The sequence below is a fragment of the Camponotus floridanus genome, unplaced genomic scaffold, assembly GCF_003227725.1.
Source record: "Camponotus floridanus strain SB8 unplaced genomic scaffold, Cflo_v7.5 scaffold22, whole genome shotgun sequence".
NCBI lineage: Eukaryota > Metazoa > Arthropoda > Insecta > Hymenoptera > Formicidae > Camponotus > Camponotus floridanus.
Genome location: NW_020229348.1, coordinates 499,140 through 516,227, shown reverse-complemented (window position 1 = coordinate 516,227; position 17,088 = coordinate 499,140). Strand labels below are relative to the sequence as shown.

The 17,088-nt window shown below is 32.6% G+C and overlaps 1 protein-coding gene across 2 annotated transcripts in view; it reads left to right on the top strand.

Moving 5' to 3' along the window:
• Nucleotides 1-17,088, top strand: part of LOC105254216 (monocarboxylate transporter 4) — a 71,418-nt gene that overhangs the window by 18,344 nt on the left and 35,986 nt on the right. The gene's annotated exons all lie outside the window — the stretch shown is intronic.

Here is a 17,088-nt window from a genome sequence, read left to right as displayed (position 1 = left end):
ATAAATACACTTCATTTTAATAGAATTTTAATAAAATTTTTAATCGAGCATAGCAAAGATACTTGCTGTATAACATTTAATGACATAAAAAGATTCCCTAAATTTTGAGAAATTTTTCTGGGAATGAAGAAAAAAGAAGAAAAGAAGAAAAATTCTTTTATAAATATTAAATCGTTAATGCACCAGATCAAGATAAATTACACGAAAAAATTTACGAGGTTATCTCAAAAAACTTCAAAGATGAATATACCCGGACGTGCAGCCGTTCCGTTTTCGGGAAGAATTATGCAGGTTGCATAGAAATCACGGTTACTTTCCATTTCGGGTCGCTATCGCGCGCAGAGGAAATAGTTAATAATTAACTGTCGGAAAACAAAAGATTTAGGCCCCGGACAGTTCGCGGCTGACCTCTGAACCGGGAACAAAGAGCTCTTCCAGCGCGCGCTCATAATTCAATCCTCGTATTGTCCGCGTGACATCACGTTTCTCGACGGGTGTCGTCTTTCGCCATTAAGCAGAGTAGCTGGACAATGGCCGCGATTCGCTATTAACCCTTTCGGTTTCGAAAGAGAAAAAAAGATGAGAGAAAGAGAAAGCGAGAAGCGTGCTCGCGGTGCACCATAACTCTCTCCGGATACTCTTGCACGGTGCATTTAACATCGATGCATTTAACACCGGTCGCACATTCCAACATTGAGAAAAATCGTTTGATTGTATCAATAAGACGTATCTGATAGAAGGCGTTTTGGTTAAACCAAGCAGAATTTCTCTTATCACAATAAGACTCGATTTTTTATAACTAGAACGTTTAATTGATTTTACTACAAGGATTTGATTAGTATTTTCTAGTTGGGTCTATAAAGCTTCTTGTTATATTAACTAATAAACATGAACAGTGATGCCATTTTTTAAGTAAATTTAGTATTATTAACAAGAAAATTTGGTAAATTTAAGGAAAGAGTTAATCATACTCATCTGGGAATTCCTATTCGTCCATTTTCCAACAGACATACTGATTGAATCTACCAGATTTCTTATTAATGCAATCAGATTTTTTTCTCAATAAAGTAATTCCATTTGTTGCGTTTCCTCGGAAATCAAATCGTAACGTGTGTATATTTCGTCCAAATACTTGGACCTGCTCACTCGACATGGTCTGTCTTCTTTTAATATATACAATCCTGCAATTGATATGGTAAATTATTTCTTCATACGCGATCTAGTTTGAATTTAAAATGTGACGTATCACATTCCTATTCGAGTAATTTATTCTGAAAAGAATGGAATAAAAAGCGCAGATACATATATGCAATAGGGAATATATCTTGAATGAAGCTTAGTCTCTCGGATTGCGACGCGTTAGTAAAATTGCAATGAAATGACGATTATATTTTTCTCACGTTCGTTAAGTATCGAGATTCGATACGAAAGCTGTTTTAATTATCACCGTTGCTAAGAACTTAAACGTTGCTTTCCCGTTCACCGATCCGTTATAAATGGCGAGGCGAGCTTTAAAGAAGTTTTAATTAATTATGAGATTATATAAGTCCGCATAAACATCAAAGACAGAATTTCCTTTTATGATCTCTGTCAATGAAATGTTTATCTTTCACTGGATCTTTGTAAGGAAAAACTCGGATACTATTGTCAATAATGTATAATGGCGGAGCCAGAATGAGACTGTTAATAAGTAATTTTTTAATGAATACCTAGTTCTGTTTAAACAATAATTGAATGACTCGATGCCAAGCGATACGAGTTTGCAAAACAAACGTTTGAGAAATAGACTTTTGCGTTTACTTTTACCATAGAACTACAGAGATAACAATGATTTAATTTTATCCAATCTGATTAAAAACAGACAGATTTCAAATTTGATCGAATTAATTGAACTCTTCATGGTTGAAGTCTATCTTTGAAGTTGTCAAATTAGGCGACAAATTGAGCACTGATGTTGCCAAATGGATAGAAGTTCATGTACAGGCAAAGCTTAAATATATGTTTCCGAAACTATGTTATTTCAGTAATGTTATATGCGAAATAGAGAGAGAGAGAGAGAGAGAGGAGAGAGAGAGAGAGAGAGAGAGAGAGAAAGAGGCATAGAAAGATGATTGATTGAACACGCTAATATCATATTACTACTCGTTCCATCTTTCTTCTTTTTTCTCTCTTTCTCTCTGTCTTTTTCTTAAATCATGATAATAATAATAAAGTAAAGTAAGTAAATATATAATAAGAATTTTATTTCATTTTATATTAAACTATGTATATATAAGATTTATTTTCTTATGTATTATTTTTCATACTTGTTAACATGCATTATTATATATTAATATGATATCAAAATTCCTAAAAATATTATTCATATTATTTCTATATTATTCTCTTTCCTTGCAAGAATTTTTTTAATCGTGCAGATTTTCATACTGAAATAATTACAGGTGCATTTACATAATGCTTATGCGAGGATTTGCTTCAATTTTTTTCATTAGTAAGAAAAATGCGCAAAGAATTTTCTTTAAATTTGCGGGCAAAGGAAGAAATAGAGAAAAATAAAGAAACGATCATAATAGCATTGAGTTAATGTGATGAAATAATTAATAATTAAATTATGAATCTCTCCACCTACTAAAACATTAAAAAGACAGTATATTTCAGATCGCGTGATATAATTTAATTCTACTATTTTATTTCTACTTTATATTGTTTCAAAATATATAATCAAAGGAGCATGAACAAAGAGTTACATTCATAAAAGCTTCTTAATGATAGCAATAATGTCACTATACGCATAAGTACAGCATTATATTTAAATTAATCACAGTATTAAATTTAAATATCCATTGATTATTTGAGTTATTGAATTAACGTTCGCAATTATTTTCCAACCTAATTCGTAATTATTACATACAAACTATTACATAATCCGCTGAAATAATCACGAGACTTTATTGAAATTGAAACCAGAATGCAATCTATCTGTCGTCCCTTGTTTGCAATTCTATCTACTTGATTTACGATACGACTGCGATATAACTGCTCTTTCGAACGCGTTTACAATGGTCCAGGTACGCCATTCGTATTATCTTATGCTTAACGAATCGACAGCACCTTCTCCACGCTATTTTTTCTTTATTTATCAAGAAAATGTTAGCTTCTGAAATTCAAGTTGAAAATAAACTTGCGCAGGCGAGATCGAGCAATGAAACGAGAATGAGCGACTGATATTGAAAAGCATCGTCCTCTGCTTTGCAGCACCATTTGCGATTCATCTAACTTTTATAGCCCCACCAATGAGCGCTTGATACAGTATCTGTATGCACGAGATTTAGTAATGACGGTTGAAAAATGGATTTCACTCGTGCATGAGGAACGCAAGCGCGCGACGAAAGATATACCTATCCCTATCCGAGCTGAGTTTGCAAATCGCGATACCATCTCCCCTTTAACGGTCCATCAACAAGTATCGACAGCTATTTTTTACGCTAGGTCGCAGAGATTGGCATAACTGCGTTTTAGTGTGGCGCGTTCAAAAGCCGCAAAATGGTGCCAGCGATCGGTCACTCCGATATATACTTGGTTCGCAGAAACCGACGATTTTTGGCCAGTTATAAATTTTCCGGGCGATCTTCGGGTTGCGAGTACGCGCGTTACTTTAAAAAAAGCCCGGATTCTCTCTCTCTCTCTTTAAGAGCCATTGATAATTGAAGGTAACACAACATTCGCATTTATGCAATTTAAAAAAAAGACAATTTAAAACTTCTTGCATTTACGTAATTGAATAATTAAGTTTAATAGAGAGGGAAAATAGTTGCGCGGATGTTTGTTCTAAAACAACTGTTTTATACACATTCTCCAACTGTCGTGCATCCCTTCCAAAGCCGCAATGGAAATACCGCGTTTCAGGGCAGACGGTCCATTTCTTCTCGCACTGTCTCCATGTTTCTGCTTAGTTGCTACTCTACTAATGGCCCGCTATCATTGTCTTAATTCTTCGAGCTGTGGCAATGCTGGTAGACAAAATGCGCATCTTGCGCATAGTTTCGGGGAAAAAAACTCATACGATCTTTTGGATTACAAGAAAGACAGCACTGATGCAGAGCACCGATGTAGCACGGATCGAAAAGTTTCATTTGGATAATTAAATGTAACCGATTTATCTCGTCACAAATTTAATTGTGGCAATAAATTTAATTTTGGCAATTTTCTTACTAATGCGACCATTATATAAGATTAATCTCTTGGAAATAAATTAAATTCTAAAGTATCGTGAAACTATTAGTAAATTTTTAATTGACGCAAGAGATTACCGCACGATTAAAATTAAACCTCGAGGACTTTCTAATTTTGGATCTAATAACGTATCGCGTCATTGAGAGCGTTTATCGATTAATGTATAATAAAACTTGAGGATGCTCTTTCTCTCTCTCTCTCTCTCTCTCTCTCTCTCTCTCATCTGTTAGGATCGCTATACATCTTGAATTTGCATGTTTCCCTCTTCGTAACGATATATAATTAGCAAGAAGCATCAATTAACATCGTCGAACGTGATGTAGACACATGATCTACGTCTTGTTTGACGACAAACGATCGAATGTTCGGTACATAAGCAGATATTCGTAGCTCGTTCGTACTGTGCATTACAGGCATTAAGGGATATCGTATAATCCGCGGAAAGTATCGCATCGTTCGCGCATATATCTATTTACGTCCGAGAATCATGATTTATGATGCGAACTGATTATCTCTTACGAAACGTTTTTTGCCGCGTGAAAAAAGCTCTTTATTATGCTCGCTGAAAGAGAAAAAGAGAGATTTCAAAGCTTATCTAGGGATTTATGTACAAAGTGTTCGAGATCTATAGTACTTTATTTCAGTTCGAAATCTAATACTTTATCTCAAACTCGCACTGAGAAAAAACGTTTGATTGTACCAACAAAACGTATCTGATAGAAGGCATTTTGATTAAACCAAGCAGAATTTCTAGTTATCACGAAGACTCGGTTTTTTTACAACTGGAACGTTTAATAGAATTTACTACAAGGATTTGATTGGTATTTTCTAGTTGGATCTATAAAACTTCTTGTTATATTAACAAAACATGGACACAGTGATGCCATTTTTTTTGTAAATTTAGTATTATTACGTAAAAAATTTGGCAAATTTAACAAGAAGATATTAATCATACTCATCTAATTCCTAAAGGTAATTCCTAAAGGAATTCTGATTCGTCCATTTTCCAACAGACATACTGGTTGAATCTATCAGATTTCTAATTAATGCAACCAGATTTTTTTCTCAGTACGAGTATATCGAATAACAACTTTTTTATCATTTTTAATATTATTGTACATTAACTTTGCGGGTTTTAAATTTTATATTAATTGTCAGAGCAAATTTCGCGTGAAACGAATTAGAAAGTAAGAGTCTGTTAATTACATTCCTAGCGTCTGGGGAAGGAAAATTTAAAAATAAGACACTTTTCTATAACGCAATTATAAATTGAAGCAGTATAAGAAGCGCAAAACTATTTCTTTTCTTTTTTTAAAATTACATTTTTATTCGTATCACTTGTATTTAGGATTATTAAACTAGATTATATCACGCACTCTCTTGCGGAGAGCTCTTAAATTGCTCAATTATCTCAGGTACCTCATAACACCCGTAATAATAATTGAATTAAATAGCACTTGCGCTGGAAAATGGAAGTACGGAATCGACCGACCTTATTTTTTGCTACGTGCAAAGAGCCGAGCGTCCGAGATTTCGACAGGCAGCCGAAAAAAATGTGGTTTCTCTTTTTAAAAAAAAATTCTCTCTGCCAGTATCGATCGAGCCTAATTAATCGGTTCGGCGCACGCACTGTGCACGACGAGCACGAATCATATTGAGACTCTTGGTGCATTAGCATCGCTGCAATTAGCTCATTTCGTTCAGTCTAATGAGTTCAGTGACGTTTGCGTTACGATTTTTTGATTTAGCTATCGATTTAAGAAGTTAGTCATTTATCTGGTCATAGAAGTTCCGATTTGAATAAACGTTCTCGACCTCGAATATGTTATTTTAATATTTTTGTGTGTAATTATACAGTATATTTTGGCAAATAATATATACTTTAAAAAATGTACGATGCAGTAACGAGATAATTTAATAGTTAAAACACTCCTCTCTTCTTCTGTTAGAATATGCAAAGCAATTGCAAATTATGAGAAAATAACTAAACCACACACGTCAAGTAGTAATTTTGAATAAATAATAGAAATTTAAGAGATAAAATTTCACGTTGCCAACTCGTTTATACATGTGTCATTTTTTTTTTAATTTTATAATTAAACTCATGTTTCCATAATATTATTTAGTTATAAAAATTGTGATTTCTTTGCGTGCAAAAAAAAATACGTAGAATTGCAGAAAATACACGTTACAAGGAATAATATTTTAAGAAGAGATAAAGCGTCTCGTTAGTTTTTCGAAAAACATAGGGAAGTTAGTTACTTCTTTACAATGGTACTTAAGTTCAAGAGAACTCGGATCCATCGAGAGATCGTAAAATCGAACTGTAATGCAACGAACGACTTATTATCGGATTAATTCGGCCTGCTAGTCTCTTTGGTGCCTACCGTTCCAAGTTTCCTTACTTTTCCGATCTATCGTTGGATAAGACGGAAGTTGGCAACGATGGGATGGAAATCGAATTAAAAAAGGGAACGGGAAATTTGTGAGAGTGACTGGATGGGATGTGTGTTTGTGTAAGTGAATTCGATTCGATCTACTGCGTTCGCTCGACTGTGTTCATTGCCTTTTGAAAACTGGCTTCCGTTTACGATTGCTTTAAGGATTTGTTAATGAGGTTCAGACCTAAATCTACAGAGCACACAAACTCAATCTTGTCATCGAGGATTAATAACGTTTACCGGTTTATTTGACCTAATTCGAGTCGACTTCTTCTTTATTTCAGCTCGTCTAAATTAAGGAAAATATCGAGCAATCTTTTATTGCGTATCATTTGAAATCGATATGAACTAAAAATAACGTATCACCTTTATAAATTTTATATTACGATATAGAACCGATTTTAAATATTAATTAAATGTTACATGGAACAAAGGAGTAAAGATTTAAATTTCTCTTTTCATAGATAAAAGTTTTATCTCAGCCTATATTTATTAAGGAAGAACAAATTTGTTTAAAATTTATGTAAAATTAAATTTGTATAATTTGCGTAAAATTGAATTAAACTCGCTCACACCATATGATATAATATATTACGCATAAGCGAATTTTAAAGAAGCACTGTTTTCAAACTTTGTTCCTAGTATTTCGTTAAAATTGCATGGAAATGGGATTCTAGTTTTTTTCCTACTAGCAAACTTTGCATGCGTGTCAACAAAGGATGAGACTATTTTTTTTTCGGCCGAACTCTCTCGATAATTCGGCCGCATTCAGTTGCGCGCGAAGATCGAAAGGCAATCGGATTAATTCCGAATCGTCGACCGTCCACACATGCCTCTACTTTTTCTTTCGTTTCCCGTGGCCACGAATAGACAGGATAACGAATAGCACGAACGACGACTGAAGACAAATAGCGACTTGTTTGTTCACTATGTATGCTTGGAAATCTTCAGTCAATGGTCTAACTGGAAATCGTACGTTTCGAATAAATGTTTTCGACAATCCGTCCGTGCACTTGAATTGCATGTAACGTCAAATGAAAAATATTTATGAAACTCGATATTTGTCAAACAAAAAATATTTTTGTAACGATTGTTTTACATATTATTTTTACATGAAGAAATAGGACAATTGTCATCAGAAATATTTTTAAAAACAAATAAATTGGTAAGATATAGAAAAGTTTTTAAATATAGGTATAAATATAAATATTTACAGAAATAATTAATAAAAGTGATTATTTTTTTCTTTTTTCTAGTTTTTGTTTTATAGAATTTTGCAAAAATAATAATCTTCACTTTAAACGAGGAGGATTTGTACGTTAATAAACGTGCCATTGCGTTATTTACAGGGAATATAACCGGTACTTTAAAAAAATAAACAACTTTTGATAAAGAGAGACAGGTGTTTTCCACATATATGTGTAATAATAATAATGAAAAATATCGAGACCTAGTATATCTTCAATTATTTCTCGCCGAGAAACTGTTTGTGCATTATATTGTCACCAACATTGAAATAAAAAGATGATCACCAACATTGAAATAAAAAGATGAAATTAACTAACTCGACTAGAGTAGTAATTACATGTTGTCGCTGCATGCATCTGTGAAGTTGTGGAACTCGTTAATTTTGAGATTGTAGAGAATAAGTGTCGACAATGTTTCCGTATTTAAATTAAGACCTTTTATTTTGTCGCACAACTTTCTACCGCATGTATTATTTGTTTCTTCTTCGTGTGTCTAAATCATGCGATATTACAAAACTCATTAAATTATCATTGTTTTATTATAAAGTTACTGAATTCTGTTTTTCTACTTTCTATTAATTCGAAATAAATAAAAATGAAGAAAGAATGATTTTATTCCAGCTATTTTTATTAAATCAATTTTAATGTTTATGAGAGAATAGTTATTATTTTAAAAACTGTAACATTTTATTTATTAATTAATCTCAATAGATCCACTTTTATTAATATGATTGCAAATTTTTCGTGTTATACAGTTATTAATGATTGAATTTAATATCAAACATATTTGACATCTGAATAAATTAAAATCCTCTTAGTAATTTTAATTTATAATCTTTTAGAACAAAAATTTTAATCTCTTAGCAATATTTATATGTAAATTTTAAGTATCTTAATCTATTATAGAAAAAAATGAAATATCTTATAGCGAATTTAAGGAGTTTTATATAATTATGTACATATAAATATTCACACACATTTCTAAAAAAGAACCGAAAGTTGTACCGTAAATATCAAATGCATTTTTGCATAAAAATTTGTTTGATGCGTAATACAATTACAAACCATGTGGAAAGAAAGACGAATTTGTCCTGAGAAGCGTGCAAAAACCGATAAGCCAGTCATAACAACGTCAGGATCGAAACGTGCATCTCATCCTCTTCGTCATCTTCGTATCTGAATCGCATCGCGTCGAGGACTTTATCAATTTTTCCACGATATACATCCACCGATAAGCTCACCGCCCTTATATTCGCATCGAAATACCTCGCGGATTATTTCGACAAAAATATAACGGACATTTGAAGCGATTCAACGGAGAAGCGCGATGGCGAGATGACGTTGTATTTGTAAAGAATGTGATCTCAATTTAATTAAATTTTTAAAATTGGCAATTTTGACAGATATAAATTTCGCAGAAATCGCCAAAACGAAATCGATTTCGCGATCGTTTCGCACTTTTGCTCCTCGCTGCTCTATTCAATGTATCTAACCAGCTGTTACGCGCGCTTCTCGCATTATCCGAGATTTTCGAATATAATACGTCCGCAAGGATGAGGTTTACATTCGTATAAAACGTAAGTCAACCTAACTCGCATCGATATCACGGTCGTCGGCGTGGGTGTTTTTCGCGACTTTTGGGACATCCTGTACGGAAAGGAGCGTGGGAGAGAAGAGGGTTCCACGGGATGAAATCAATAATACGCCTCCATTCAAAGCCGCCGTCGATGTCCTTATGGTCGTACTATGGTGAATGTACCGGATCGTATCGCGCGCCTCGTTTAACGTCTTAATTACCTGTGTTTCGGGGACACTTGCAATCTCGAAGGAGCGCCTGTGTGATTAGCGACACAGCAGTGATACCCTCGCCTGGGGGGGTACACGAACGCTATCGAATACTTGAGAAGCACGTACATCAATCTTCCGCGAACCATTCCCGTCCGATGCAACACGCGCTCCAACATAGTATCAGTTTTCTTGAGGGAGGTATCAGTTCGCCGGCAGCATCATAAAATCGAAAATATCTCACCCCTCCCTCGGCGAAATATCGAGGAGGGATCTGGATATGCTTGTTTGTTATTCTGTTATCGATTATACGGGTTATCGAAAGCGGTGAGAAAATAATTATGATGAATAAAAATATTCTATACAATTAACGATGAAAATGGCAAATTGATAAAGTCAAACATCGACTTTGATATGTTTAGTCGCAGAAAGTATATTAAAAAGTGTTTTAATTATAAGATATTTATCTGTAATTTATTATAAAATTATTGGAATCGAATGTATATTTTTTTAAATTTTTGTAATTTTTTTCATTCGTATCATATTTATTTTAATATTTAATTGTATAAATAAAAACTTAATTATTAACAGTATTTATTTGTAGTTTAAAATTGCTGCGATTAAAGCTATATTACTGCAGCTTTCTATTAACCGTATATTTTTTTTTGCCATATTTCATGCGTATCATATTTACTTCGATATTTACACTCGCGTAAAAGGAAAGGAATAATTAAAAAGAGTAATAATTTGATTATCGAGGTTAATACACATTTATATTTTGCAATAAGTTTTTTTGCAATTACTGCGGAATTTCGGTATTTCATCGTTTTATTTGTTATATATTTTTGCATTTGCTGTATTTCATGCGCGTGTCACATTATACGATGAAACTGTTTTAGATGAAGTATTTATTCATGCAGATCACCGTCAGCGCGAGACTTCTTTCAATTTCCGCGCAAAGCTCGCCGCAATTTTAATAGTTTCCAAGTACATGTCGGTTTCTTTTGCACGAGCAACTGCACTCGGGGAGAGAGAGAAGGAGCTTCGCTTGGAATTTGCAAGTCGATATCGGCTGGTCGAGCTCGTCGTCACTCGCGGTTTATTCCCGAGCGCATGAATCGTGCTCCACCAACTCGATGAAGATGAATAGAACGCGCGCGCGTATCGGCAATTAGAATCTACGTCTTAACCATATCGAGGAAGAGAAAGAAAGAGAGAAGAAAAAGAGAGCGGGAGAGATAGAGAGAGAGAGAGCACTTGCGATAGATATGGGTCATGGAGTTTTATCGATTGAAACGTCCTGAAAAAGATGATCAGGAATATGTTTCTCTTCGAATATCAATTTCCCAGGTATGCGACACGTTTGTTTAAACGCTGTTTTGCGTGGAAACAGGGACAAAAACAACACACGCCGCAGCTCAAACAAATCTCCACGCGAGGATTGATTCTCATGAATTAATAATCAATTAAGGATATGATTTATTTATGCGTCGTCATATTACGCGCGAATGTGAACGCAGTTATTAAAACCATAAACATGTAAATTATAGATTAACGTAAATTGTAGAAATGAAAATGCCAGCTTATTCTCACAGATTAACGGAAAAACACATTTTATACACATATGTTATAGTATTTTATAATTTTTCCCCTGAAAAAATATGTTTTATCTAATTTATTTATTACTAAAGATGTGCACTTTACTATTGGTGCACGTTATTATATTACTAGACTGCAAATTTATTTCTCACAAGTACATCTTGAATCATATATAATAAATATGCATTAATTAAAAATTATTTTAATGTATTTTTATTAATTGTTTCTTTAATGTATATTTATAAATAAATTTATATTTATAAAATTTGAAACTTCCATTTTTTATTGTAGTATTAGAAGCATATAATGTGATTGCAGTCACACAGCTTTTGCATTAAAATTATTATTTTTTGGCTTTTACTATGAATTTATTCGTCAAATTGACAGACTGGTCGCCGAACAAATAATTAATCTGTAATGTTATGAGCAATCAATCGGAAAACACATGATCGCTTGCGTATATATTTAACCGCAAGTGGCATATATTTAATCGCACAATCGCGAGTGACGGGATATTCATAATGTAGCGACCAGCGACAAATGTGTCAAATCGTGCGGTGATCTGTGATAAATAGATAGCTCGTGATTCAATAGGTACTTTATTCTGATCGGTCAATAATACATTTCGACATCAGTTATCCCCGCGAAGACAGGAATAGCCGTGATACGACTCGATCAAACGGCGTCGATGTAGACTGTTCAAATATTTAATACTTGAGGAAACAGCATGACCCAGGTTCCAAATTTTTTTCCCTCACAGAAGATGTCACATCAAGCTTGGATCGATCATAAATCTTAAAAGACTTGTCCGAAAAATGATTCCTTCGAAAATGACATCTGCCTTTCTTTCGCATCAAGATATTTTTAATTTTTCAATCCGTTATGCGAAAAAGTATCTTTGTCTATTTGTTGGAGTAAATATTATTTCACGAAAATAAACGAATTGGTTAATTCGATATATTTTGTGGAGCTAAATACTATGATTTATAGCTGCAAACATTTCATAATTATAACAGTAGGATTACGATTACGAGATATCTTGTAGCTAATGCGGCGACCAGGTTGAATCAGAAAGAGCTTCCGCACGTTTTGCGGTTAACAGCATTCGCATTTTAACTGTTTCTCTTGACAAGGTGTCAGTTTCACGTTGCGGCCACGTCGGGCCAGCTTGATGCGTACGTTTTGCCCCAATTGTGAGAGTGTCTCGTTTAACAGCGGTATCTTATTTCAAATGATACTTTCTCAACACCGATTTTGATTATGAATTGATTCAAATTGTCAAAATTTACTTAAATTATCGCACACCTGAATAGAATACTTTGTTTTTGTTGCATATGTAGAGCAAGTCAATGTTTTTTTAAGCGATAATTTAGAATTATTCATCTAATGACATCAATAAAAAATCTTTTGATTATCTATTATTAGGCTATATTAAAGACTAGGCTATATTAAATTGTATTATCAGGAATAATTAACAAATTTACAGAAAATCTCTTATCAAATAAAAATTTATTTTAAATATTATTTTTAGTTCACGTCAATTTTGTCTCTCACAGTGTCAATTAATTAATACAAATCTAAAATGGTAATTTAGATGTTTAGATTAATGTAACAGGAATAATTAATGTCGGTCTATTAAATCAATAGAAATAATACAATAGAAATAATTAACCCGCGTTATATCAAATTAATTTACATAATATAGTACTGCTTGCAAAAATATTTATTAAATTATTTATTATTTATTTATTTAATAATTTATTGAAGACTTATTAAATAAGATATCTATATATACATAATTATAATTAATTAATAAATAGAAAATATCTTAATTATATGATTATACTTTTTATTCTTTTGCTCGCAATATTTCATGATTAAATTAATAACAAGTAATAAAGCAAGTAATTGTAATAATGTAAAACAAGCAATAACAAGTATTTTAATTAATATTGTAATTAATATATTACATAAAATAATTTGCGTAAAACATTAATTGAAGTTAATTGAGGTTTCACGGATTCCCTATCTCCTACTAATTTCTTTAGAGAGAGTATAAGAAACTGATTTAATTCTTGATTAATCTTAACTAATAATTATAAGAAAGAACTATATACACGGATGGAAGGGCTCTCTTGCTATGATTGAGGCAGGCGTCATCCGGTATCTCTGAATGATTCGTGGAGCATATTTGGTTTGCGAAACAACTGTGCTATAACTCTTGGCACCTCTTCTCAACCGTTTCATTCGAGAAAGCCCCGATATTTCGCGCTCCAAGTTGCTCGACAGAAGCTCGAGACGGAATCTTTCGCCCACACAGCCAGCGGGTCTGGAATGTTTTCATAGAAAATTAGAGGGGGGTGATGAAGGAGGAGGGGGCAACAGATGACGGCTCGTGATGGCGATGGTTACACGATCATCCACCGTGGTCGCGCTCGGGGGGTGGTCGGGGGTGAATTCAATCTAGTGGGATTACCCATGGTTCGCCTCTATCGTCCACTGTACCCTTCCAATGCTCTGGTTTTCTGAGCCAGACCGGAATTTCTTGTATGTCAACACGCATCTTTTCGTCGCGCCGGGCCGCAGAGTATCTTAATCCCTTGCACGCCGATAATCTTGCGCGAGAAATAGAGCGATATTAAATATTCTATTTTGGGGAACTTTAACTGTCTAGAATTTCTCTTTCGAACTTTTAATATTATATTCTAATTATATTTTTTTTTCATTTTGCCAATTTATACAGATACAGACATAATATAGAGATTTTCACTAGGAATATCAGTAGTATTAAAATATTGTAATAATTCATATGCAATAATATTCAGTAGTTTTTTAAACTATTTCTATTTTATATTTGTGTATATGCATATATATAATTGTTTAAAATTATTTTTTTTTTACCGAAAAATTCAGAAAATTGGATTTTGGATTAATTAGCAATAATTTATTAATATTAATAATTTTAATTTTTTGAGCAGTATCACAATATTTATCTTTTAACAATGTCCGAAAGAGACGGGAATCACGAGATTACATTTGTACAATCAATATACATGACTGTGTCCATTATACGCATGGAAAAACCTGGCAAAAGCAGTAAGGCAATGTAAGCATAGACCGTATGCAATAAAGCGATTGCGCGTATCCAGTTAATTTCGTGTCTGCATGCATAAATGATAATTATATGGCGCCGCTTTATTTGTGTGGAAGTGGACTTGTTTTACAATACGCTTTTGCGCGTGCTCACTAATTACAATGTTACTCGATATTAGTTCATCAGCATATGAAAATCCAAAATATATTTACCGAGGATGTATTCTTCCTCCACAGGACTTATAAATACGCTGTAATTAGAACTCGGTTATATTGTTATGCTATGCGAGTGTAATTATAACGGATCAATCATAATGAAATGGGCTCCTCATTTATTATATATTTAGTTCATAACATATGCGCAACGCATTCATCTTTTTAAATTTGATTGTCTTCTTGTTCGCACAAGAGAGTCTCGTGATGTTAATCTTTTCAAATAATTTAACTTTGAATCGCACATGTACAATTTTTTTTCGTATGATGCGGACTTAATTTAAAGGCGAAGAATAATTAAACGTGTAACGATACGCAGTATATTTGCGATAAAGATAATAAAGGAGCAAAAAACACTATTGATCCCGCTAAAAATATACTAGAAAGTCTAAAGTATGATCTATATATCCGGTCGGTAACAGAATTCTAACTATATCAAGTTATTTATTTAAATACCGAATACCGAGTTATCTCGTAATCTCAATTTTATTCGCGCTTAAAACTCCAGAAGACGAGAAAGATTATATAAATATTCCCTTCGGGAAAGATTAAACACTCATCAAAATTTCTACGCATTATTTCTCAGCCTTTTAAAGTTACGCTGGATTATGTGGGATTGAAAAATGCTTTGGAATTATATACTACATAATTCCAAAGTCGATAAATACTGCAATTTTTTTTATTAAAGTTTATCGAGGATATTTAAGCAGGTGCTTTTTCTTTTTTTTTTGCGAGAGGCGAGCAGGAGTAATGTTTTGTCGGCGTATTTTTGGAGCTTCATCTGTTTAGCGGCGACGATTAAAAAACGCTTTGTGAAAGGATTTATGACCGCGGTATTCTTAGGGCCGTTGCAAAAATTCTTCTCTTTCCCGGCGCGATGTTCGTCGTCGACGTGAGAACTGAAATATTCGCCGGAGCGGCGAATACAAATCTGCTGCTTGTTTTTAACGTTTGTGTTATTCTTATTTTCTCAGACTTCATACATGTATATAGATATACGGTTATGATATCGAGCTCGCAATAGAGCAAGATGAAGTATCAACGACGTACACGACGGTGGGCATAAATCTTGGGAGATAAAAATTGCAGAAGATCCGATGATACGTAATCTAATTCTACACATTGAAATAAAGCGATTTCTTACTCATCATATTTGTTTCGATATATCCAAACGTGATTAATAAAAAATATCAAACTGCACAATCTTTATAAAAGAAAGCAAAAAACATTCTTATAGTTTGTTACTTTATTTAAGAAGATTTATATTTTTGAAATATTATTTTTTTACATTACTGTATAAGATACAGAAATTACAAAATTATCAGTATAAAATTAATATAAAATTTATTTATATAAATTTTATATTAATTTGTGTACACACATGCACACACGTAGAGAATACAAATAAATATATTTATTAAATAATTTGTTAAATATAATAACGATCAAATATCAAAGGGATGGATAATTTATAATGAACTAGATCACTGTATAATACTGTTATCATCGTAGAACGTATATCCTATGAATATTTTAGAACTAAAAGCATTACAGGCCTGTGGCGGTAAAGGATAAATATCAACATATATAGTTAGATTAATGGAAATGCACTTATAATTATTACGGTATTATGTGAGATTACAAGAGTATACATAGATGCTTTCCGATTAAAAATTCGGAAAAATAAAAAAATTCTTATAGAATTTTATTGAAAAAAATTCATTAAATCTTTAAAAAAGAGGTCACATAATTTCTGTAAATCGAGAAAGGATTTTTGCTGAAAGTGCAAAATACATTGTTGGTTAAAATTGTGAAACAGTCAGAAATTAATTGAATTCGATCGGTGAAATGGAATGTGTTTTCAGTATATGTCAATAACTCCAAGCAACATAACTTGCGCGTACGTGTCCGATATGCATCCGATATCAATTTTATCCCCATCGGTTCTCTCTTTTCGGACAAGTACATATATAAAACATTTAGCCTATAAATCTTTGTCTATAAATTCAACGAATTTTATTTGCAATGTATATATTTAATATATATTTGATCCATATTTGATGTAGATTTTATATTTAATCAAGATATCTATTTCCTAGAAAAACATCTGGATTTTTCAGGGATTTCTTTCGTACATGGAAAAATCAGAGAATTTTCGTGATATATTATTGGAACTCAGAAAATCTTTAAAACAAATTCTTTTTTTGATAATTTTTCGTATTGTCAACAAACTAACAATAAGAGTGAATTGCGTTTAGAATATATTATATATATATATTTAATATCTTTAAAAAAATATTTAAAATATTTTAGTACATATTTTTTATTGTAATTTTTTAGTGATAAGAAAATGAAAATGTTAAAAAAAACATTTATTTTACGAGAATTATTCAGGTTCCTTCAATACATTTGCAAATCTAACATTTGAAATTTAAATAGCTCTATATTTTTGCTTCGTATGAGTGAAAAGCATTAAA